Source organism: Manis javanica, chromosome 14 (assembly GCF_040802235.1).
Source record: "Manis javanica isolate MJ-LG chromosome 14, MJ_LKY, whole genome shotgun sequence".
Lineage (NCBI taxonomy): Eukaryota > Metazoa > Chordata > Mammalia > Pholidota > Manidae > Manis > Manis javanica.
Window position 1 is genome coordinate 45,667,027 of NC_133169.1, and position 23,687 is coordinate 45,690,713.

A 23,687-nucleotide genomic window follows, 5' to 3' on the forward strand; every position below is an offset into this window, starting at 1 on the left:
TTCACAAGGACTTCATTTGTGGTTTTAATAAATGCCTTCTTGAAATTAAGATAATGTGAACAGGGTGGGATAGTACATTGGAGTTTACAGAGAACTTTCAATACAATGTATTGTTTCACCTGTTGTCTGTCCAGCCACCTATGTCTACATTCTGTGAGGAAGAGGAAACAGGTATTAGTCACATGTCTATAGCTGGTGTATCTGAATTATGGGGGTTTTAAGTCAGCACCACATTTAGTAAATGCTGAATTCACCCTTCAGAGGTGGTGTTGGGTGGTTCTTTGAGGAGGAATGTGACCAACAGATGTGTTTGTTTGTCTTTAAGCTCTTCACAAACTTTGACTTAATCACTAACATTCAAAAATTGGGAGACGGCATGCCAATATCAGTTTTCCAGTCCTCAATTTTTTGTGGTAAATGTGAGACCTGGGCAGCACTGGGCTAGCCCTTCTCCAGGCACAGCAATTGGCTGAAGCTAAATAATGTAGCCCCATTTGGACTGGGCGTGCCTCTCCAATTTGCCGTCACCCCTCCATATCCTGAGGCTCTGATGTGGGACTCTTCTCACCTAAGCCACCACATGGCCTGACTTTGAGTTTGTGAGTCCTGGTCTGTCGTTTATTCTACTTCGGTGAACCTTTAACCAGAAAAATTGGTATTATTTTGGCATTATTTGTCCTCAGTGATTCTCTTCTGGCCTTAGTGGCCACACATCACTATTCAATTGTTGAAAAATGGTCATTTTAATGATTTATTCTGGAATTTTGTTTAGAAATTAACATTAAGGATTCTTAGCTAGCCTATAATCTCTAAAATCTACTTTATCCCTACTGAAAATTGGGCAAATTTTTACTTTCCTCCAGACTTTTGGAATTTTTCTTGATCACTATCCTTTCTCAAATATTATTATGCATGGTTTTAAGGTTATAACTGTAACTTTTCTTCTGTTCCCTAAAATTAATTTACTTAGCTTCATTATATTGGGTTTAAAGTATTTTTTCCATCCTTTATATTTTAGCAGTGATTTTTCTTCCTATTTCCTGTCTCTTTCTCTATTTCTAAAATATATGGTATATTTTATATTCCATGTCTTGAGAGACAGCTCAGATACTTGTAACCCCCAGTACATGAATATGTAACCAGGCAGCCTCCACCCCTAATGGCTACATTTATTTGTAGATTCTGGAAATTATTTTCCTGTTCAAAGGACATGTGGCCCAGCACAAATCTGACCAAAACAATCCCAGAGTTCCACAAGGGTGAGCAATGGATAGTCTGAGGGGGCATCTCTGTTCCCTGGTAACCAGGTCAGAGCCTGCTGTGGCCCAGGCTATGGGGACAGGCAAGGAGCAGGCAAAGGCTGTTGGAGAATGGGTAGACAGCTCAGGACAAGGACAGGACAGGCAGGCCCACACTACCGAGCTCAAGGTTGATGCGTTTGCTACTGCCCGGGGACAGACGCTGCAGGTGGCCAGCAAGCCTACACATTTAGCCAGTCATTGCATATCAGACCCAGCTTTCCTTTTTTGTGTTTGCTTTTCACATTTGTGCTTCAGAGCTCCAGTTAGAACACTACAGAAGTGTCCCGTCCCTTCTCAAAAGAGGAGAAGGTGCTTGACAAACCTCATGGTGAGGGTAAACCTCATAAGAACACACAAATGTGCTCAGCCAGGTCTGGAGCCACCTCCAGAAGGATAGAAGGCCTAACGGGCAGGCCCAGGGAGTCTTCCTCATCGGCAGCAGCACTGCCTTCCCTTTCTGCTGCTGCTTTGGTGGGAAGCCCTATAAACTCTCTAATCTCAGCACCAGAGAGCATAGAAGCCTAACTACCTTCCCTTCCAGGAGATCTGTGGGGAGTAAATAAGTCTTGTGACTTCATCCCACTTAACCCAAATTAGTATATAGCTGGTTTTCCCAAGTCCCAGCTCAACCTTCCCGTGGGCTGGCTGTCCCATTCCTTACCCCTGCCCCTTGAGCACGCCTCTCTGTTTGCCCTGTGTCCTTGCTGGGCTGACCACCTCCACAGCCATACAAGCCCACCACCAAAACCTCCACAGCAATTCTTTTGTTTCTTATTCTTCCCTTTCTGTTGTTAAAACATTCCCCAGTTGCCAAGGCTCTCTTGAGTTTTTGTCTAACTGTCTCCATGCCTTTGAAGTTAAAGACATGCTTTTTCTCATCTTATTTTCTCTTCCCTGATTTGGCTAAATTTCTTAGCTGTCTGAATTCATATATTTAGTCTTTTCTTTTGTCTTCTTCTTCTACCAAACAACATGGCAACTCAAACCCAATTTCACTCTGATCATTTTCTTCACAAGACAAGGTCCTACCATATGATCCATGATAACTACTTGGAGAGTAGGGAGGGTGCTGGGAGGGAAGAATTACTTTTTCTAATTTCCATTGTAAGCAAAGAAGCATGGGAGGGTGGGAGTCATTGCTGGCCTCCCAGAGCTGTGTGTGTGGTGGGTGGGGACAGGGCAAATGACAGAACTGCCAAGGTACAGGTTTAGCTGCTAGTCTTATCCTTCCCAGAACCCTTTTGGTTTTCCAGGAAGACGCCTTGCTTTCAAATTCAATAGACAATAAACAAGGATGATTCACCCAACTCGGGCTCATGAAATTAATCCTGGAGAAAGTATGCCCCTTTTTGCTGAATAGCAATAACCCTAGTGGGTGTCACCGAAAGGGATAATAAAGTGAGACAAACACAGAACGGCCAGAAAAGAGCACATCCTCTGAAGGCCTAGACAAGATTAGCCTAGGGAAGTGGACTGGGGAGAATGTTGTCTCATTTCAGCTTTGTCTCCATAGCCTGCCCACCAGTGATGGATGGAGTGCATGGAGGAGACAGGAACCTTCTTTGAACCTACTCTGGCAGCCTTGTTTGTTCATGAGGCCTTCCGCCCGAGCACCCAAAGTGCTGTATGTGAGGGCTCTTCCCCAGCCCATGTCCCCTGTCCCTTCCCACTCAACCCATCCTCTGTAATTTCCTGAGTGATAAAGGTTCCAGGAACATATTTTGTTCTAGTATGTGGTCTTTAACTCCAGTTCTTGATGTAAGAGCTTGTAAGACCCATGGGATATCTGGAGTGATAGGAGTATCTTTTTGTATGCTAATGATATGACTGGCGGATGGGGTCCCTAGCTTTAGGATGGTGGCTGGTCACCAGAAGACTAATGCATTATTAGAAGGTTGGAACTTTTAGTTCCAGTTCCAATCTTGGGAATGGGAGAGGGACTGGAGATTGAGTGGGTCGCCCATGGTTAGTGATTTAACCCACCATACCTACATAATGGAACTTCCATAAAAACCCTACACAAGGGTTCAGAGAGCTTCTCCGTTGGTGAACACTTGCACATGGTCACCAAGGAGGTTGGGAATCTCAATTTTGTGGAGACAGAAGTTCCTGTGCTCAGAACTCTCCTGCATCTCACCCCGTGTACTTCCTTTGGCTGTTCATCTGAATCCTTTAAAATAAACTGGTAAATGTAAGTAAAGTGTTTCTCTGAGTTCTGTGAACTTTTCATAGCAAATTATAGCTACACTTCCTGAGGAAGGGGTGTGTGAACCCCCAGTTTATAGCTGGTTGGCTAGAGCGAGAGTGATAGCCTGGGACTTGTGATTGGCATTTGAGAAAGTGGGCAGTCTTGAGGGACTGAGCCCTTAGCTTGTGGGTCTGCATTGACTTCAAGCAGTTAGTGTCAGAATTGAATTGTAGGGCACCCAGTTGATGTTTGGACAGCTGAAGGACTGGTTGGTGTGAGGCTGCCCCTCACTCCCCAATTTGGTGTCAGAAGTGTTGTGAGTAGAGAAATAGGTCCTCTTTTAATGACAACATGAATCTCATTCATGATGGACCATGTATTAAACAATTTCTTGTACATATTTTCATTTTCTGTTCAGTTAATAATTGCTTTGTTTTGTTTCCTTTTTGCTCTCAAAGAATTTCTCAATAGTTTATATGTTTCTTAACAATTTTGGTTGCATCTGGTACTCTTTAAGGTTTTTTAAAAATTTTATTTTGGTATCATTAATCTACAATTACATGAAGGACAATATGTTTACTGGCTCCCCCCTTCACTAAGTCCCCCCACATACCCATTCACAGTCACTGTCCATCAACATAGAAAGATGTTGTAAAATCACTACTTGTCTTCTCTGTGTTGCACAGCCCTCCCCGTGTCCCCCCCACACTGTATATGTTAATCATAATGCCCCCTTTCTTTTTTCCCACCCTTATCCCTCCCTTCACACCCGTCCTCCCAAGTCCCTTTCCCTTTGATAACTGTTAGTCCATTCTTGGGTTCTGTGCTTCTGCTGCTGTTTTGTTCCTTCAGTTTTCTTATGTTCTTATGCTCCACATATGAGTGAAATCATTTGGTACTTGTCTTTCTCCACCTGGCTTATTTCAGTGAGCGTAATACCCTCTAGCTCCATTCATGTTGTTGCAAATGGTAGGATCTGTTTTTTTCTTATAACTGAGTAATATTCCACTATGTATATGCACCACATCTTCTTTATCATTCATCTACTGATGGACATTTAGTTTGCTTCCACAACTTGGCTATTGTAAATAGTGCAGCAATAAACATAGAGGTGCATCTGTCTTTTTCAAACTGGAGTTCTGCATTCTTAGGGTAAATTCCTAGAAGTGGAATTGCTGGGCCAAATGATATTTATATTTTGAGCATTCTGAGGAACCTACATACTGCTTTCCACAATGGTTGAACTAATTTACATTCCCACCAGCAGTGTAGGAGGGTTCCTCTTTCTCCACAACCTCGCCAACATTTGTTGTTGTTTGTCTTTTGGATGGTAGCCATCCTTACTGGTGTGAAATGGTATCTCATTATGGTTTTAATTTGCATTACTCTGATGACAAGTGATGTGGAGTATCTTTTCATGTGTCTGTTGGCCATCTGGATTTCTTATTTAGAGAACTGTCTATTCAGCTCCTCTGCCCATTTCTTAATTGGATTATTTGCTTTTTGTTTGTTGAGCTGTGTGAGCTCTTTATATATTTTGGATGTCAACCCTTTATTGGATCTGTCATTTATGAATATATTCTCCCATTCTGTAGGATATCTTTTTGTTCTATTGATGATGTTCTTTGCTGTACAGAAGCTCTTCAGCTTGATATAGTCCCATTTGTTCATTTTTGCTTTTGTTTCCCTTGCCCAGGGAGATCTGTTCAAGAAGAGGTCACTCATGTTTGTGTCTAAGAGATTTTTCCTATGTTTTTTTCTAAGAGTTTTATGGTTTCATGACTTACATTCAAGTCTTTGATCCATTTCGAATTTACCTTTGTGTATGGGTTAGAGAGGGATTCAGTTTCATTCTCTTACATGTAGCTGTCCAGTTTTTCCAGCACCATTTGTTGAAGAGACTGTCATTTCCCCACTGTATGTCCATGACCCCTTTATCTAATATTAATTGACCATATATGTTTGGATTAATGTTTGGAGTCTCTATTCTGTTCCATTGGTCTGTGACTCTTTTCTTGTGCCAGTACCAAATTGTCTTGATTACTGTGGCTTTGTAGTAGAGCTTGAAGTTGGGGAGTGAGATCCCCCCCCAACTTTATTCATCCTTCTCAGGATTGCTTTAGCTATTTGGGGTCTTTGCTGTTTCCATATGAATTTTTGAATTATTTATTCCAGTTCATTAAACAATGCTGTTGGTAATTTGATACGGATTGCATCAAATGTGTATATTGCTTTGGGCAGGATGGCCATTTTGACGATATTAATTCTTCCTAGCCAGGAGCCTGGGATGAGTTTCCATTTCTTAGTAACCTCTTTAATTTCTCTTAAGAGTGTCTTATAGTTTTCAGAGTGTAGGTCTTTCACTTCCTTGGTGAGGTTTATTCCTAGGTATTTTATTCTTTTTGATGCTATTGTGAATGGAATTGTCTTCCTGATTTCTCTTTCTATTAGTTTATTGTTAGTGTATAGGAAAACCACAGATTTCTGTGTGTTAATTTTGTATCATGCAACTTTGCTGAGTTCCGATATTAGCTCTAGTAGTTTCAGAGTGGAGTCTTTAGGGTTTTATTATGTACAATATCATGTCATCTGCAAACAGTGACAGTTTCGCTTCTTCTTTACCAATCTGGATTCATTGTATTTCTTTGTTTTGTCTAGTTGCTGTGTCTAGGACCTCCAGTACTATGTTAAATAACAGTGGGGAGAGTGGGCATCCCTGTCTTGTTCCCGATCGCAGAGGAAAAGCTTTCAGCCTCTCGCTGTTCATTATGATGTTAGCTGTGTGTTTATCATATATGGCCTTTATTCTGTTGAGGAACTTGCCTTCTATACCCATTATGTTGAGAGTTTTTATCATGAATGGATGTTGAATTTTGTCGAATGCTTTTTCAGCATATATGGAGATGATCATGTGGTTTTTGTCCTTTTTTTTGATGTGCTGGATGATGTTGATGGATTTTTGAATGTTGTACCATCCTTGCATCCCTGGAATGAATCCCACATGGTCATGGTGTATGATCCTTTTGATGTATTTTTGAATTTGGTTTGCTAATATTTTTTTGAGTATTTTTGCATCTACGTTCATCAGGAATATTGGTCTGTAGTTTTCTTTTTTGGTGGGGTCTTTGCCTGATTTTGGTATTAGGGTGATGTTGGCTTCATAGATTGAGTTTGTGAGTATTACCTCCTCTTCTATTTTTTGGAAAACTTTAAGGAGAATAGGTATTATGTCTTCTCTCTATGTCTGATAAAATTCTGAGGTAAATTCATCTGACCTGGAGATTTTGTTCTTGTGTATTTTTTTGATAACCACTTCAATTTCATTGCTGGTAATTGGTCTGTTTAGATTTTCTGTTTCTTTCTGGGTCAGTCTTGGGAGGTTGCATTTTTCTAGGAAGTTGTCTATTTCTCCTAGGTTTCCCAACTTGTTAGCATATAGGTTTTCATACTACTCTCTAATAATTCTTTGTATTTCTGTGGGGTCCGTCGTGATTTTTCTTTTTTCATTTCTGATTCTCTTGATGTGTGTTGACTCTCTTTTCCTCTTAATACGTCTGGCTAGAGGCTTATCTATTTTGTTTATTGTCTCGAAGAACCAGCTCTTGGTTTCATTAATTTTTCCTATAGTTTTATTCTTCTCAGTTTTATTTATTTCTTCTCTGGTCTTTATTATGTCCCTTTTTCTGCTGACCTTAGGCCTCATTTGTTCTTCATTCTCCAATTTCAATAATTGTGACATTAGACCATTCATTTGGGATTGTTCTTCCTTCTTTTAATATACCTGGATTGCTATATACTTTCCTCTTAAGACTGCTTTTGCTGTATCCCACAGTAGTTGGGGCTTTGTGATGTTGTTGTTTGTTTCCATATATTGCTGGATCTCCATTTTGATTTGGTCATTGACCCATTGATTATTTAGGAGCGTGTTCTTAAGCCTCCATGTGTTTGTGAGCCTTTTTGCTTTCTTTGTACAGTTTATTTCTAGTTTTATGCCTTTGTGATCTGAGAAATTGGTTGGTAGAATTTCAATCTTTTGAAATTTACTGAGGTTCTTTTCGTGACCTAGTATGTGGTCTATTCTGGAGAATATTCCATGTGCACTTGAGAAGAATATTTATGCTGTTGCTTTTGGATGTAGAATTCTATAGATGTCTATTAGGTCCATCTGTTCTAGTGTGTTGTTCAGTGCCTCTGTGTCCTTACTTATTTTCTGTCTGGTGTATCTGTCCTTTGGAGTGAGTGGTATGTTGATGTCTCCCAAAATGAATGCATTGCATTCTATTTCCTCCTTTAATTCTGTTAGTGTTTGTTTCACATATGTTGGTGCTCCTGTACTGGGTGCATATATATTTATAACGTTTATATCCTCTTGTTGGACTGAGCCCTTTACCATTATGTAATGTCCTTCTATATCTTTTGTTATTTTCTTTATTTTGAAGTCTATTTTGGCTGATACTAGTATTGCAACATCTGCTTTTTTCTATGTGTTGTTTGCGTGAAATATTTTTTTCCATCCCTTAACTTTAAGTCTGTGCATGTCTTTGGGTTTGAGGTGTGTCTCTTGTAAGCAGCATATGGATGGGTCTTGCTTTTTTATCCATTCTATTACTCTGTGTCTTTTGATTGGTGCATTCAGTCCATTTACATTTAGGGTGATTATTGAAAGGTACATACTTACTGCCATTGCAGGCTTTAAGTTTGTGGTTACCAAAGGTTCAAGGTTAGCTTCTTTACTATCTTACTGTCTAACTTAACTCGCTTATTGAGCTATTATAAACATGGTCTGATGATTATTTATTTCTCTCCCTTCTTATTCCTCCTCCTCCCTTCTTCATATGTTGGGTATTTTTTTCTGTGCACTTTTTAGGAGTGCTCCCATCTAGAGCAGTTCCTGTAAGATGCCCTGTATAGGTGGTTTGTGGGAGGCAAATTCCCTCAACTTTTGCTTGTCTGGGAATTGTTCAATCCCTCCATATTTAAATGATAATCGTGCTAGATACAGTATTCTTGGTTCAAGGCCCTTCTGTTTCATTGAATTAAGTATATCATGCCATTCTCTTCTGGCCTGTAAGGTTTCTGTTGAGAAGTCTCATGATAGCCTGATGTGTTTTCCTTTGTAGGTGACCTTTTCTTTCTCTTTGGCTGCCTTTAATACTCTGTCCTTGTCTTTGATCTTTGCCATTTTAATTATTATGCGTTTTGGTGTTGCCCTCCTTGGATCCCTTATCATGGGAGTTCTGTGTACCTCTGTGGTCTGAGAGGCCTTTTCCTCCCCTAGTTTGGGGAAGTTTTCGGCAATTATTTCTTCAAAGACACTTTCTATCCCTTTTTCTCTCTGTTCTTCTTCTGGTACCCCTATAATGCGGATATTGTTCTGTTTCAATTGGTCACTCAGTTCTCTTAATATTCTTTCATTATTGGAGATCCTTTTATCTCTCTCTGCATCAACTTCTCTGCATTCCTGTTCTCTGTTTTCTAGTCCATTAATGGTCTCTTGCATCTCATCCATTCTGCTTTGAAGTCCTTCCAGAGATTCTTTTATTTCTGTATTCTCCCTCCTTAGTTCTTGCATATTTCTCTGTAAGTCCATCAGCATGGTTATGACTTTTGTTTTGGATTCTTTTTCAGGAAGATTAGTTAAATCTATCTCCCCAGGTTTCTTCTCAGGGGAAGATGTAGAAGATGTCGAAGATGTCTGGGTTAGTCTTGTCTGGATCAAATTTTTTTACCTTTTCATGTTAATAGGTGCAGTGGTATGCTATTGACTCGTCTGTTAGCTGGGAGAGTCAAAACTCTTTCCACTTGCTCCTGGCCTTTCTTTACTGGGACAACTGCGACTCCTAGTGGCTTGTGTTGGGCAATTGCATGTAGACTGGGTCTCTGTATCTTGCCCGTCCAGTATGGAGGAAGTTCCCATGCTGTGGGCATGGCCAGCCTCAGGCTTCTGCTCTGCTATGGTGGGGCCCCAGAGGGGTAATGGACAGGGGACTGTTTGGCTGTTTACCTCTGTGAGGGGTCTCAGAGCTGTTGCCCAGGGTATTAGTGTGGGCAGAGTCCCTGGAATTTCCAGCTGATGGACTCTAATGCTGGATGCTTCTGTCCAGCTGTGGGGACCCTGTCCCTTTAAGACTTTCAAAAAGCACTCACATTTCTTTGTCACAGGGGCACCGGCTTCAGGACCCGCTCACAGGTCTTACTGTCCTGCTTACCTACTTTCCAGCACCCCATGCATGCACTGTGTCTGTGCTCTGGTGCTGATGGCTAGGGCTGGGTGTTTAGCAGTCCTTGGCTCCCTCTCCCTCCCCGCTCCGACTCCCCTCCTCCTGCCAGGAGCTGGGGTGAGGGGCCTCAGGTCCCGCCAGGCTGGGGCTTGTATCTTACCCCTCTCACCAGGCGCTGGGTTCTCGCAGGTGTAGATGTAGTCTGGCTGTTGTCCTGTGCCTTCTGGTCTCTCTTTTAGGGATAGTTTATTTGTTGTATTTTCAAAAATATATATGTTTTTGGGAGGAGATTCCCACTGTCCTACTCATGCTGCCATCTTGGCTCTGCTTTCTTTTTTAAGGTTGTATTTTTCTGAAAAAATCTCTCTTGGAAGCCTGGACTTATCTCCATGGTTGGTGCTCCTCTCTTCATCCTGAGGTTCCATCCTTTGGAGGAGTAAGTCCCAGAGAAAGAGTATATAGAAAGTAAGCTTTTTTTTTGAGTCTTGATCTGAAAAGTCTTTATTTAGCCCTTGCACTTGTGTATCCTGACAGAGAATTCTAGGTTAGAGATAAACGTTCCATTGTCTTCTGGCCTCCCAGATTACCTTTGAAAAACTGAAAGCCATTCTAATTCCTAGTATTTTGAAAGTGGCGTCCTCCTCGCCCCTTTCCCTCTCTTTGAGCTTGGAGGAGCTTCTATCCCTGCTCAGTATTCTGCAATTTTATGATGATGGGCTAGATTCTTGGCAGGTCTTTATACTATGAAAGCCCCTGTCCTTTAGTTCTGGGAATTTTTCAATTGTTTTGTTGATACTTTTCCCCCTTTCCTTAATTTCTCTCTTTTTAGAAACCCTAAGCCTTAGCTACTGGATATCCTGGATTGGCATTCTCTTTTCTTTGACCTTCCTTTCTTTCTTTCTTTTTTTTTTTTATTTTCTGAGAATTTTCATTAATTTTATCTTCTAACTCTTCTGTTGAGTTTTTAATGTCAGCTACCATGCTTTTAATTCCTGAGAGCTCCCCTTAAATTTTTTTTGACTGTTTCTTTTAACATACTGTTATTTATTTTATTTTAGTATCATTAATCTACTATTACATGAAAAACTTTATGTTTACCAGGCTGGCGCCTTCAACAAGTCCCCCTCACATACCCCTTCACAGTCAATGTCCATCAGCGTAATAAGATGCAGTAAAATCACAACTTGTCTTCTCTGTGTTGCACAGCCCTCCCTGTGCCCCCTCAACATTATACATGCTAATTGTAATGCCCCCTTTCTTTTTCTCACCCTTATCCCTCCCTTCCCAACCATCCTCCCCAGTCCCTTTCCCTTCATAACTGTTAGTCCATTTGTGGGTTCTGTGATTCTGCTGCTGTTTTGTTCCTTCAGTTTTTCTTTGCTCTTATACTCCACATATGAGTGAAATCATTTGGTTTCTCCACCTGGCTTATTTCCCTAAGCATAATACCCTCTAGCTCCATCCATCCATGTTGTTGCAAATTGTAGGATTTGTTTTCTTCTTATGGCTGAATAATATTCCATTGTGTATATGTACCATATCATCTTTATCCATTCATCTACTGATGGACATTTAGGTTGCTTCCATTTATTGACTAATGTAAATAGTGCTGCAATAAACATAGGGGTGCATCTGTCTTCTTTAAACTGGGCTGCTGCATTCTTAGGGTAAATTCCTAGAAGTGGAATTGCTGGGTCAAATGGTATTTCTATTTTGAGCTTTATGGGGAACCTCCATATTGCTCTCCACAATGGTTGAATTTACATTCCCACCAGCAGTGTAGGAGGGTTCCCCTTTCTCCAAAACATCACCAACATTTGTTGTTGTTTGTCTTTTGGATGGTGGAAATCCTTACTGGTGTGAGGTGACATCTCATTATGGTTTTAATTTGCATTTCTCTGATGACAAGCGATGTGGAACATCTTTTCATGTGTCTGTTGGCCATCTGAATTTTTTCTTTAGAGAACTGTCTATTCAGCTCCTCTGCCCATTTTTTAATTGGATTATTTGTTTTTTGTTTATTGAGGTGTGTGAACTCTTTATATATTTTTGATGACAACCCGTTATTGGATCTGTCATTTATGAATATATTCTCCCATATTTTAGGATACCTTTTCATTCTATTCATGGTGTCCTTTGCTGTACAGAAGTTTTTCAGCATGATATAGTCCCACCTGTTCATTTTTGCTTTTGTTTCCCTTGCCTGGGGAGATATGTTCATGAAGAAGTCACTCATGTTTATGTCCATGAGATTTTTGCCTATGTTTTTTTCTAAGAGTTTTATGGTATCATGACTTACATTCAAGTCTTTGATCCATTTCGAATTTACTTTTGTGTATGGGATTAGACAAAGATCCAGTTTCATTCTCTTACATGTAGCTGTGCAGTTTTGCCACCACCAAGTGTTGAAGAGGCTCTCATTTCCCCATTGTATGTCCATGGCTCCTTTATCATATATTAATTGACCAGATATGCTTGGGTTAATGTTTGGAGTTTCTGCTCTGTTCCCCTGGTCTGTGTGTCTGTTCTTGTGCCAGTACCAAATTGTCTTGATTACTGTTTCTTTGTAGTACAGCTTGAATTTGGGAAGTGAGATTTCCCCTGCTTTATTCTTTCTTCTCAGGGTTGCTTTGGCTATTTGGGGTCTTTTGTGGTTCCATATGAATTTTAAAACTATTTGTTCCAGTTTGTTGAAGAATGTTGTTGGTATTTTGATAGTAATTGTATTGATTCTGTAGATTACGTTAGGCAGGGTGGCCATTTTGACAATATTAATTCTTCCTAGCCAAGAGCATGGAATGAGTTTCCATTTCTTAGTGTCCTCTTTAATTTCTTCTGAGTGTCTTGTAGTTTCCAGTGTATAGGTCTTTCACTTCCTTGGTTAGATTTATTCCTAGGTATTTTATTGTTTTTGATGCAATTGTGAATGGAATTGTTTTCCTGATTTCTTTTTCTGTTAATTCATCTTTAGTGTATATAGGAAAGCAACAGATTTTTGTGTATTAATTTTGTATCCTGCAACTTTGCTGATTTCAGATATTAGTTCTAGTAGTTTTGTAATGGAGTCTTTAGGGTTTATATGTACAATATCATGTAATCTGCAAATAGTGATAGTTTGACTTCCTTTTTACCAATCTGGATGCCTTGTATTTCTTTGCATTGTCTGATTGCTGTGGCTAGAACCTCCAGTACTATATTGAATAACAGTGGGGAGAGTGGGCATTTCTGTCTTGTTCCTAATCTTAGAGGAAAAGCTTTCAGCTTCTTGCTGCTAAGTATGATGTTGGCTGTGTCTTTGTCATATATGGCCTTTATTATGTTGAGGTACTTGCCCTCTATACCCATTTTGTTGAGAGTTTTTATCATGAATGGATGTTGAATTTTGTCGAATGCTTTTTCAGTATGTATGGAAATGATCATGTGGTTTCTGTCCTTCTTTTTGTTGATGTGGTGGATGATGTTGATGGATTTCTGAATGTTGTACCAGCCTTGCATCCCTGAGATGAATCCCTCTTGGTCATGGTGTATGATTCTCTTGATGTACTTTTGAATTCAGTTTGTTAATATTTTGTTGAGTATTTTTGCATCTATGTTCATCAGGGATATTGATCTGTAATTTTCTTTTTTGGTGGGGTCTTTGCCTGGTTTTGGTATTAGAGTGATGCTGGCTTCATAGAATGAGTTTGGAAGTATTCCCTCCTCTTCTATTTTTTGGAAAACTTTAAGGAGAATGGGTATTATGTCTTCTCTATAAGTCTGATAAAATTCAGCACTGAATCCATCTGGCCTGGGGGTTTTGTTCTTGGGTAGTTTTTTTATTACCACTTTAATTTCTTTGCTGGTAATTGGTCTGTTTAGATTTTTCTTCCTTGGTCAGTCTTGGAAGGTTCTACTTTTCTAGGAAATTCTCCATTTCTTCCAGGTTTTGCAACTTGTCAGCATATAGATTTTTGTAGTATTTTCTAATAATTTTTTGTATTTCTGTGGGATCCATTGTGATTTTTCCTATCTCATTTCTGATTCTGTTGATGTGTGTGGATTCTCTTTTTCTCTTAATAAGTCTGGCTAGGGGCTTATCTATTTTGTTTATTTTTTCAAAGAACCAACTCTTGCTTTCATTGATTTTTTCTATTATTTTATTGTCCTCAATTTTATATATTTCATCTCTGGTCTTTATTATGTCCATCCTTCTTCTGACTTTGGGCCTCATTTGTTCTTCTTTTTCCAGTTCCAATAATTGTGACTTTAGACTATTCATTTGGAAATGTTCTTCCTTCTTTAGATAGGCCTAGATTGCTATATACTTTTCTCTTAAAACTGCTTCCACTGCGTCCCACAGAAATTGGGGCTTTATGCTGTTGGTCATTTGTCCCCGTATATTGCTTGATCTCTGTTTTAATTTGGTCATTGATCCATTGATTATTTAGAAGCATGTTGTTAAGCCTCCATGTATTTGTGTACCTTTTTGTTTTCTTTGTACAATTTATTTCTGGTTTTATGCCTTTGTGGTCTGAGAAGTTGTTTGGTAGAATTTCAGTCTTTTTGAACTTACAAAGGCTCGTTTTGTGGCCCAGTATGTGGGCTATTCTGGAGAATGTTCCATGTGCACTTGAGAAGAATATGTATCCTGCTGCTTTTGGGTGTAGAGTTCTGTAAATGTCTGTTAAGTCCATCTGTTCTAGTGTGTTGTTCAGTGCCTCTGTGTCCTTACTTATTTTCTGTCTGGTGGATCTATCCTTTGGAGTGGGGGTCATGTTGAAGTCTCCTAAAATGAATGCATTGCATTCTATTTTCTCCTTTAATTCTGTTAGTATTTGTTTCACAAATGTTGGTGCTCCTGTATTGGGTGCATATATATATTTATAATGGTTACATACTCTTGTTGGGCTGACCCTTTTATCATTTTGCAATGTCCTTCTTTATCTCTTGTTACTTTCTTTATTTTGAAGTCTATTTTGTCTGATATCAGTAGTGCTACACCTGCTTTTTTCTCCCTATTGTTTGCCTGAAGTATGTTTTTCCATCCCTTGACTTTTAGTCTGCGTATGTCTTTAGGTTTGAGGTCAGTCTCTTGTAAGTAGCATATAGATGGGTTTTGCTTTTTTATCCATTCTATTACTCTGTGTCTTTTGATTGGTGTATTCAGTCCATTTACATTTAGGGTGATTATTGAAAGATATGTACTTATTGCCATTGCAGACTTTAGATTTGTGGTTACCAATGGTTCAAGGTTAACTTCTTTCCTATCTGTCTAATTTAACTTGGTTATTAAGCTATTATAAGCACAGTTTGATGATTCTTTATTTCTCTCCCTTATTATTCTTCCTCCTCCATTTTTTAATGTTAAGTGTTTTATTCTGTGTTATTTTGTGTTTCCTTTGAATGCTGTTGTGAGTATTTGATTTTATTTTTTTGCCCTTAGTTAGTATTTGGTTGGTCTCCTTTCTTTGGTGTGATTTTATTTTCTCTGGTGACATCTATTTAGCCTTAGGAGTGTTTCCATCTAGAGCAGTCCCTCTAAAATACCCTGTAGAGGTAGTTTGAGGGAGGCAAATTCCCTCAACTTTTGCTTGTCAGGGAATTGTTTAATCCCCCTTCATATTTAAATGATAATCGTGCTGGATACACTATTCTTGGTTGAAGGCCCTTCTGTTTCATTGCATTAAATATATCATGCCATTCTCTTCTGGCCTGTAAGGTTTCTGTTGAGAAGTCTGATGATAGCCTGATGGGTTTTCCTTTGTAGGTCACCTGTTTTTCTCTCTCTGGCTGCCTATAATACTCTGTTCTTGTCTTTGATCTTTGCCATTTTAATTACTATATGTATTGGTGTTGTCCTCCTTGGGTCCTTTGTGTTGGGAGTTCTGTGGGCGTCCATTTTCTGAGAGACCATTTCCTCCCCCAGTTTGGGGAAGTTTTCAGCAATTATTTCTTCAAATACACTTTCTATCCCTTTCTCTCTCTTCTTGTTGCAGTAACCCTATAATGGAAATATTGTTCCATTTGGATTGGTCTCACAGTTCTGTTAATATTCTTTCATTCCTGGAGATCCTTTTATCTCTCTCTGCCTCAGCTTCTCTGTGTTCCTGTTCTCTGATTTCTATTCCATTAATGGCATCTTGCACCTCATCCAGTCTGCTCTTAAGTCCTTCCAGAGATTGTTTTATTTCTGTATTTTCCCTCCCAACTTTACCCTTTACCTCTTGCATAGATCTCTGCAGATACATCAGCATGGTTATGACCTATATTTTTAATTCTTTTTTGGGGAGATTGGTTAAGTCTATCTCCCCAGACCCTCTCTCAGAGGTTGTATGAGTAATTCTGGACAGGACCAAATTCTTCCTCCTTTTCATGGTAATAGACATAGCTGTAGGCAGGTAGCATGTGTGTCAGCTGGGAGAACAAAGTCCTTTCCTGCTTGCTGGTTGACTTGCCATTCTCTGCTGCCTTTGTCGGTTACCCGCACTCATGGAACAGCCTCTGGGTTAATCCCGTAAGCTGCTGGGGGTTGGATCTCCTTTGGAGCAGTGCAGAGCCCTGTGGGGAGTAGCAAGCATGCCAGGTGTGTTCTCCTATGAGAGCCGCGCCCCTGCCAGGCATGTGAGTACTGGTGGCAGCCTTTGTTCAGGCCCTGGTGGCTGTGCGCTGGGAGGAAATTCTGGCAGCTGCTGGGGGTACAGCTGCTCCTGAGCCCCTCTGGAGCCACCGCCACCAGCATGTGTGTCTCCCAGGCACCTCTGGCACTGCTGCTGCTGCACACACCCACTACCCACCTCAGGTGTGTGCAGCCACTCTCCCGCTGGGCTGGTGTTTCAGGATCTGTGCCAGCTGGAGTAATGACTGGCTGGCTGCTTATGACCCTGAGGGGCTTCAGGGCTGTGCTGCCACCCAGGTGTTAGGATGCCTGGAGTTCCCCAGGATTCCCAGCTGCTGGGCTGAGTGTGCCTGGATGATTTCATCCAGCTGTGAGGTCCCTGTCCCTTTAAGACTTTCAAAAAGCTCTCGCTTTTCTTTTGTCCCAGGGCAGCCAGCTGTGGTGACCCGCTTGCACATTTTACTTTTCCGTTTCTTTAATATCCAGCACACCATGCACCATGTGTCTGTGCTCCCAGTGTGGATTACTAGAGGTCACTGTTTAGTAGTCCTGGGCTTTCACTCCCTCCCCTCTCTGACTCCTTTCTTTCCAAGTGGGATCTGGGGTGACGGTGGGGGCACTTGGGTCCCACCAGGCCATGGCTGGTATCTTACCCCCTTTGTGTGATGCTGAGTTCTAGCAGATGTAGATGTAGCCGGCCTGTTGTACTATATCCACTGGTCTCTCTTTTAGGAATAGTTGTATTTGTTGTATTTTTAAAAATATGTATGTTTTTGGGAGGAGATTTCTGCTGAACTACTCATGCCACCATCTTGGCTCCTCCCCCCTGATTGTTCTTTAAAAAAAAATTCCTCTGCATGTTCCTTTTCCTTTACCTAGCCTTTATTTTTATTTTGAAAGAATTTACTGAATAAGTAGTGCATATATGGATATGAAGAAAATATTCAGTGAAAGATGAAGGTCTCTTCCCACTTCTGTCCTTCATTCCCATCTCAGTGATCCCATCTGTCATCTTCACCAGTGTTGTTGGGCAGCTGCATTTGGGGAAGTCTCTCCCTGCACAGTAGGTGAAACCACAGCCTGGATGGGGGAGGGTTCTTGACTCTGACTGAGAAAGAATTCTTAAACAGGTTGGATGAGTGTAGGTAAGTAAGGAGTTCATTAAAGTGAGAGTATCTGTGAATGTCAGCAGGTGTGCAGGAAGCAGAGAGCAAGGAAGATCACAGGGAGGAAAGGGAAGCTCATTGAACTTCTGCTTGGCATACTGTGCCAACTCCTAAAACCAGGGTCACCTGGCATCCACTGCCTGCCTAAATCTTCATGGTATGGGAACTAAGCCCCTACCACCCCAGGATTTGGGGAGCCACAGAGCACTGGATGGAGTGAGATTATGTTCTGAGAACTTCCCAAAGGCAATAAAAGAGATTTTCAGGCAGGATACTAAAAGCATGATCATACAGCTGCAGTCTTATCCAGGTCACCAAGGTGATGCGAACTTGCAAGCCCAAATCACAGATCTCAGTAGCCCTTCCCTACTTGTCTGAAATAGAACAGAGAAGGAAAAGACTTGTGCTTAAGTCTAGAAAATTGAATCAAATAGCAAAGTAAAAAGGTACCACTGGAAGAGCACAGAGACAATGCTCAGTAAGTTAAGCAGTGAGGAGGCTTTATTTAAGGCAAAAAGTACACACTCAAAAAAGGGGAGTGTGGGCAATCTCAGAGAGGAGGTGCATTCAATGGCTTAGGATTCTTTCCTCTGAGGATTTCAAAAATGGGGCAAAGCGTGGAGGAAAGGGGGCATAGGCTTGACACGTGGTCTCTGTCTGGTGAGAGACATTATGTCACCATCCACAATCAGTTCTCTAGATATTCTCAAGATAAACTTAATATAAGGAATTTGTTAATCCTCTTCTTCTCCAAGATAGTGGTTTCCCTCAAGCATTGGGGACTTATTATTCAGGCCTACTTAAGAGACTGTCAGGTATTGTCTGATTACCATAAAATACATTAGGAATCTTACCTCCTAACTCCCTGGTTTTTAAAATATAATCAGCCTTAAGGTGGAGTCTCCCCTGTTCTAACTATACTGCTCTAACTATACTGTTTATATCTCAGCATTTTTCATCATAGGCAGAAAAATTTAATCATGATGCTTGTCCTATGTCCCTGCCCTGTCTCCCCAGGACAGTTAATTTGCATTATCCCTGACTTCTCTTTTATACTATCAATTTGCATTAATTTCTGTTATATCTACCTTCTAATTATTTCTCCAACCTTTCGATTTCTCTCCCCTTCCATCACCACCTGTGTCAAATGTGCCAACATCATCTCTAACGTGTATTTCTGTATTAGCTGCCTAATATTTTTTGTCATGTCTTTCTCTATTTCATTCTCAGCATAGTAGTTAGCATGCTCAAACTGGTTCATATCACTCCCTTGCTTAAACAGGTTTATTGGCTTCTTCTTCTTCTCATCCTCCCCTTCCTTCTCCTTCTTTTCTTACTTTTCTCTACTTTCTTTAGGGTGAAATCCAAATTCTTTAATATGACTGACAAGGTGTGCATGCCTTGGTCCTTATCTGCACCTCTAGCATGATCTCTTAATACTACCAGCACACAGTACACCCCACCATTCCATCACTACCAGTGAGAGCCAGTCCCATGGACAAGTTCTGGAATGTATAACAGTCTCCTTTGCCTTGGGCATTTGCACTTCCTGCTCCCTATGTCTGGGCTCTCCTTTCTCAGCTATGTCTCTCTGGCTATAACTACCCATTTGTTTTTAGAGCTTACACATGACTTCTTCCTACACTTTCCCTGATGCTCCTACCACCATAAGTCTAGGCTATGTACTTCCTGTAGGACCTTGTCTTTTCCCCATCACAATACTTATTAAGTAGTATTGCAATGCCTATTGATGTACCTAAGTCCCCTAGGAGACTTCCGACTCCACATGGGCTTCAGATTCATTCATTTGATCATTTGGATTGAGGTGGTAGGAATATAATGACATTTTGATTACGGTTGAATCCTTAACTATCTAGTTCGTGACATGCAACTGTCACTAATAACATTCATTTGTTGCACGTATGGATGAATAAGTAAATTCTGACATTTTTCTAGTGTAACCTAATGTTTGTACTTAAAATTTTGTGCCAGTTTGTTTCCTTCAATATACTAGGATATACTGCTTGTAACATTGTATAGAAATAGTCACATCAAGGGAATTTATTTTCTTTAGTGTTACAAGGCCACATGGATTAGTAATTCTTCCTCTTAATGTCTCCTCACTTTATCCTTGACAGTAATATTTCCTCCCAGTTACTGGTGGATTAAAAGCTCTTCAGAGCCCTCCTACTCTTGTACTACAAGGCACAGTACCGGATCCACCCCTATAAAGCTCAGTCTAGCTCCACTTTACTCCAGAACTATTGGTAAGGAGACAGTTTCAGACAAGTGGGACTCAGGCCTTTATCTTGGGGATGGAGGGTAAGAAGTCTGATTCCCTGAGGGTGCTCCAATATAATTTGTTTTAAATAATGATTGTTTATATATAAAAATAATCTCCATTGAAAATGATTAGGGGAAATTTGGAAGATACACAAGCAAGAATATAAAAATCACCCAGAATCTCATCACATAGCAACTGTATCTTTTTGGAGGGTAATATCACCCATTCCATGGTTCCAGTGGCCACCTATAATTCCAAATCTGTCCTTCCTCTTGAACCTCTGCCTCTGCTCTAGATGGGTGTGTTTACCTCGTTATTCAGCATCTTCTCTGGCTTGTCCTGGCAGCATTTTAATTCGCATGTTCAAAATAGAAGTGCCCACTATCCCCCTCTCCCCACTCTCCTCTCCATACATCTGTGGTTCACGCTTCACATCACTGCTCGCTATGGCTGGGAGCTCCTGGAGGTCATGAGTTGTGCCTTCAGCAGTGCAAGCCCACCACCTTGCAGAGGCCCCAGCACATGGGGAGAACCAACAGGTAATTAGGGAACCACTAAATGCAAGTCTGGGGCTCTACTGATTTTGGCCATTCCTTCAGGGAGGAGTGGAGGATGGGGCAACTGCAGGGAGATGCGCTGTGCATGGACATATTTCCTGGTTCGCTTTCCTGAATTCAGTCCTTGAGCGGCCCCCTCGGTGGTGTTCCCTAGGCAGATGCCACCTGAAGGAGGAAAATTTAGGGGTGTGGAGCTCCCTGCCCAGCCTGCCTGCTGTCAGGGCTCACACACACCCTGACCTGGGGCGTGGCCAGGCCTTCTCTGCCCCAGCATCTGGTGGATGGTGGCGGTGATCTCTCGGTTGCACAGGCTGTAAATGAGCGGGTAGAGCAGCGGCATGATGTTGGTGTAGACGAGCGCCAGCGTGCGGGCCTGCCGCTGGGAGTAGCTGGCCGTGGGCCGCACGTACATGAAGGTGGTGCAGCCATAGTGTAGCAGGGTGACAGCCAGGTGCAAGGTGCAGGTGGAGGCGGCCTTGTGCCGGCTCCCAGGGCAGCGCAGGCGGTGCAGGGTGGTGAAGATGGCGCCATAGGAGGCCAGAATGAGCAGCGAGGGCATCAGCAGCAGCACGAGGCAGGCGCCCAGCAAGGGCAGCTCATTGACGTAGCTCTGCTTGCAGGCCCGGTGCAACAGTGCCGTGATGTCACGGAACAAGTGCACCAGCAGGCAGGAGCTGCAGAAAGGCAGGTGGAAGATGGCCAGCGTGAACTCCACTGACACCACCAGCACCCCGAGGCAGCAGACCAGGGCCAGCCACGCGCACACCCGGGGGCTCAGCAAAGCTGCGTTATGCAGTGGGTGGCAGATGGCCACGTACCGGTCATAGGCCACGGCGGCCAGTAGGAAGCACTCAGCGCCCCTCAGTCCCACGAACATCTGCATCTGAACCTCACAGGCCAGGAAGGAGATGGGCTGCCACTGCCGAGGCCAGGTGCGGCCAGGTCATCAGGGCATGGGGCACCACCACCAGCGTGTAGCAGAGCTCAATGGCTGACAGCTGGCACAGGAAGAGCAGCATCGGCGGCCAGCTGGACATTGAGGCCACGACCACTAGAATGAGCAGGTTTCCACTGAGCATGGCCAGGTGCACGGCCAGCAAAAGCAAGAAGAGCACAGGCCTCAGCTGTGAGAACTCAGAGAAGCCCTGAAGGAGAAAGCCGCAGGCTCGGTGGCATTGCTGGGGCCGGCCATGTACTGGCCACCCAGAGACACCTGTGCGAAAGAAACGGGGGAAGGCAGAGCTTGTGGGGCAGGGGGAAGGAGTAGTGGCTGTAGACAGAGGACGGCACTTACCACTTGTTCAGAAAAGTGGTGCAGTTATTCCTGCCTCCTGGCCTGTTGCTTTCTCAACATGCCCTTTTCAACCAAGCCTATGTTTAGGCCCTTTCCTTACAGCGCCTCACTCCCAACTACTTACAAAGAATTCCCTGCCTTTGACTCCAGTTACTGTTCTGCGATCCTATGTAGCCATGAGTGTTGTCCATCTCAGCCTGAACGCCCCAAGGCAGGAAGTGCGTCTGCAGGACCCGCTTCTCTTTCTTCCTCCCTGCCCTCCTCTGTCACTGCTGAGTTGCCTTTCTGTGGTGTGTCACAGAATCACAAAGACAGAAGCAGATAAGGACCTTAGTGATCATCTCAGACACAACTTCATAATTTTAAAGAGATAAATAAAGCTGGTGTGTGTGTGTGTGAAGGATTAACTGCTTATGGAAAGTTAAGAATCTGGGTTTCTGAGTCTGAATCCAGAACTTCCCATGGCTCCTCATGTAGTCATAAAAAAGGTCACTGACATCAGTCAGTCAATCTGTTTTTATTTAGCCTTAAATAGACACCTAGGTCTCTGCCAGGTGAGGAGGCAGACACTTAAGGCAGTAGGGGCTGGTTAATGGGACGGCCTCACTGGGTACATCAGAAACAATACCTCTCTAACATTTTTATGAATACTCTGTCAGCATGAGGAAAAGTGATGTGTATCTGTTCTAACTGGCCTTTCAGAGTTCGCCGTGCGTTCCAAATTTGCCAACTGAATACAGCTTCTTTCTAAGCATTATCTAGTGATTCATTTTCAGGCAACATTTCGAAAACATTGATAGCATGCAGTTCGGCTGCAGTTGTTACACACCTCTGTGGCGGGGTGTGGGAAGGAACATGAATTGGTAAGAAATGCAAAGTAGAGAAGGAAGTTTGATTTTTTCCAGTCGTTATTAATGATATCTCTTTTATTTATCGCTTATGTAAATTAACTTTAATTGTAACTCAATTGCCAATTCCTCTTATTGACTCTTTGAGTCACTGTTGATAATCATTGTTGGGATTTGTGCATATTGTTATAGCACAGAGTGTAACAGTAATAAAGCTGGGTAAAGGGCAGCAGGTAAATTGGGTAGAAGAACTGTAGGAATTGGAAGAGCTTGGTTTTTGCTGTTGAATGCTCCTTTTTGGAAGGAGACTTCTGAGGACTTATTTTACCAGTATTGCCTGTTCTCTTTCTTGTCCTGTGAATGAAGCACCTTCAAACACAAGTCCACAGTCTTGTGGAGGAGAAGTCTGGAGGGTTTTGTGTGGGTTGCAGAAGGTGTTATCGCTTCCTATCTGTTTCACAGCCCTTACTTTTTTGGTTTTGTTTTTGGCCAGTATTCATTCTTTTGAGTGCATTTGACAAACCTGTGTTGAGCCCCTCTTCCTTGCCAGGTGTAGCTTAGGTGTGATCCAGACGCCTGGCTTCCCTGGAGGTCCAGGCGGGACAAAATGGAAGGACCCAGGGCAGCTCTCTTCCCTCTGTCTCGACTTGCCTTTTCTTTACTTCTGCCTTTTCATCTCTTTAGGGACAGGGAGACGGAGACGCCCCAGTTATTTCTCCTTCGTGTTCATACTGCACAGAAATTCAGATGAACAGAAAGGTTGGGTGGTGGCACCCATAACCATAGTTCAAGGTGTATCATGTTTTACAAACAAGGTCCTATAAAGCAGGCCAGATAGTTCAGTTCAATCAAAAGAAGACTCAGGAGTCTTTTACTTTGTTTAGAGTATTTAGGAGAATTTGTCCCAAACTCTAGGAGTGTTTGTCAGAAATATCTTTTCTCTGGGAAGGAAAGGGAGAGTCAGACACTCGCACAACTTGAATTTGGTCTCTTCAAAAACTGGCTCCACCGCAGTGGGAGAAGCTTCAGGGGAAAAAAGAATGTTGCAAGGCCTGCCTGAGCCACCTCCCCGCCGGCGAGGGAGAAGGCAGGGAGTCATGCTCTTCCAGTGGCGAAGAACATCAACAGTAACCCTTCCTTGAGAGAAGTTGACAGGCGAATGCTCATAAAGACTTTGCACATTTAACTCACATTTGATGAGGTACGTGAACCCTTATATCCATCTTATAGATG

At 42.1% G+C, this 23,687-nt stretch overlaps 1 pseudogene; it reads right to left on the reverse strand.

Annotated features, from left to right (window-relative positions):
* Positions 1 to 20,529: 20,529 nt before the first annotated feature.
* Positions 20,530 to 21,504, reverse strand: LOC140846011 (olfactory receptor 10AC1-like; annotated as a pseudogene).
* Positions 21,505 to 23,687: the final 2,183 nt, after the last annotated feature.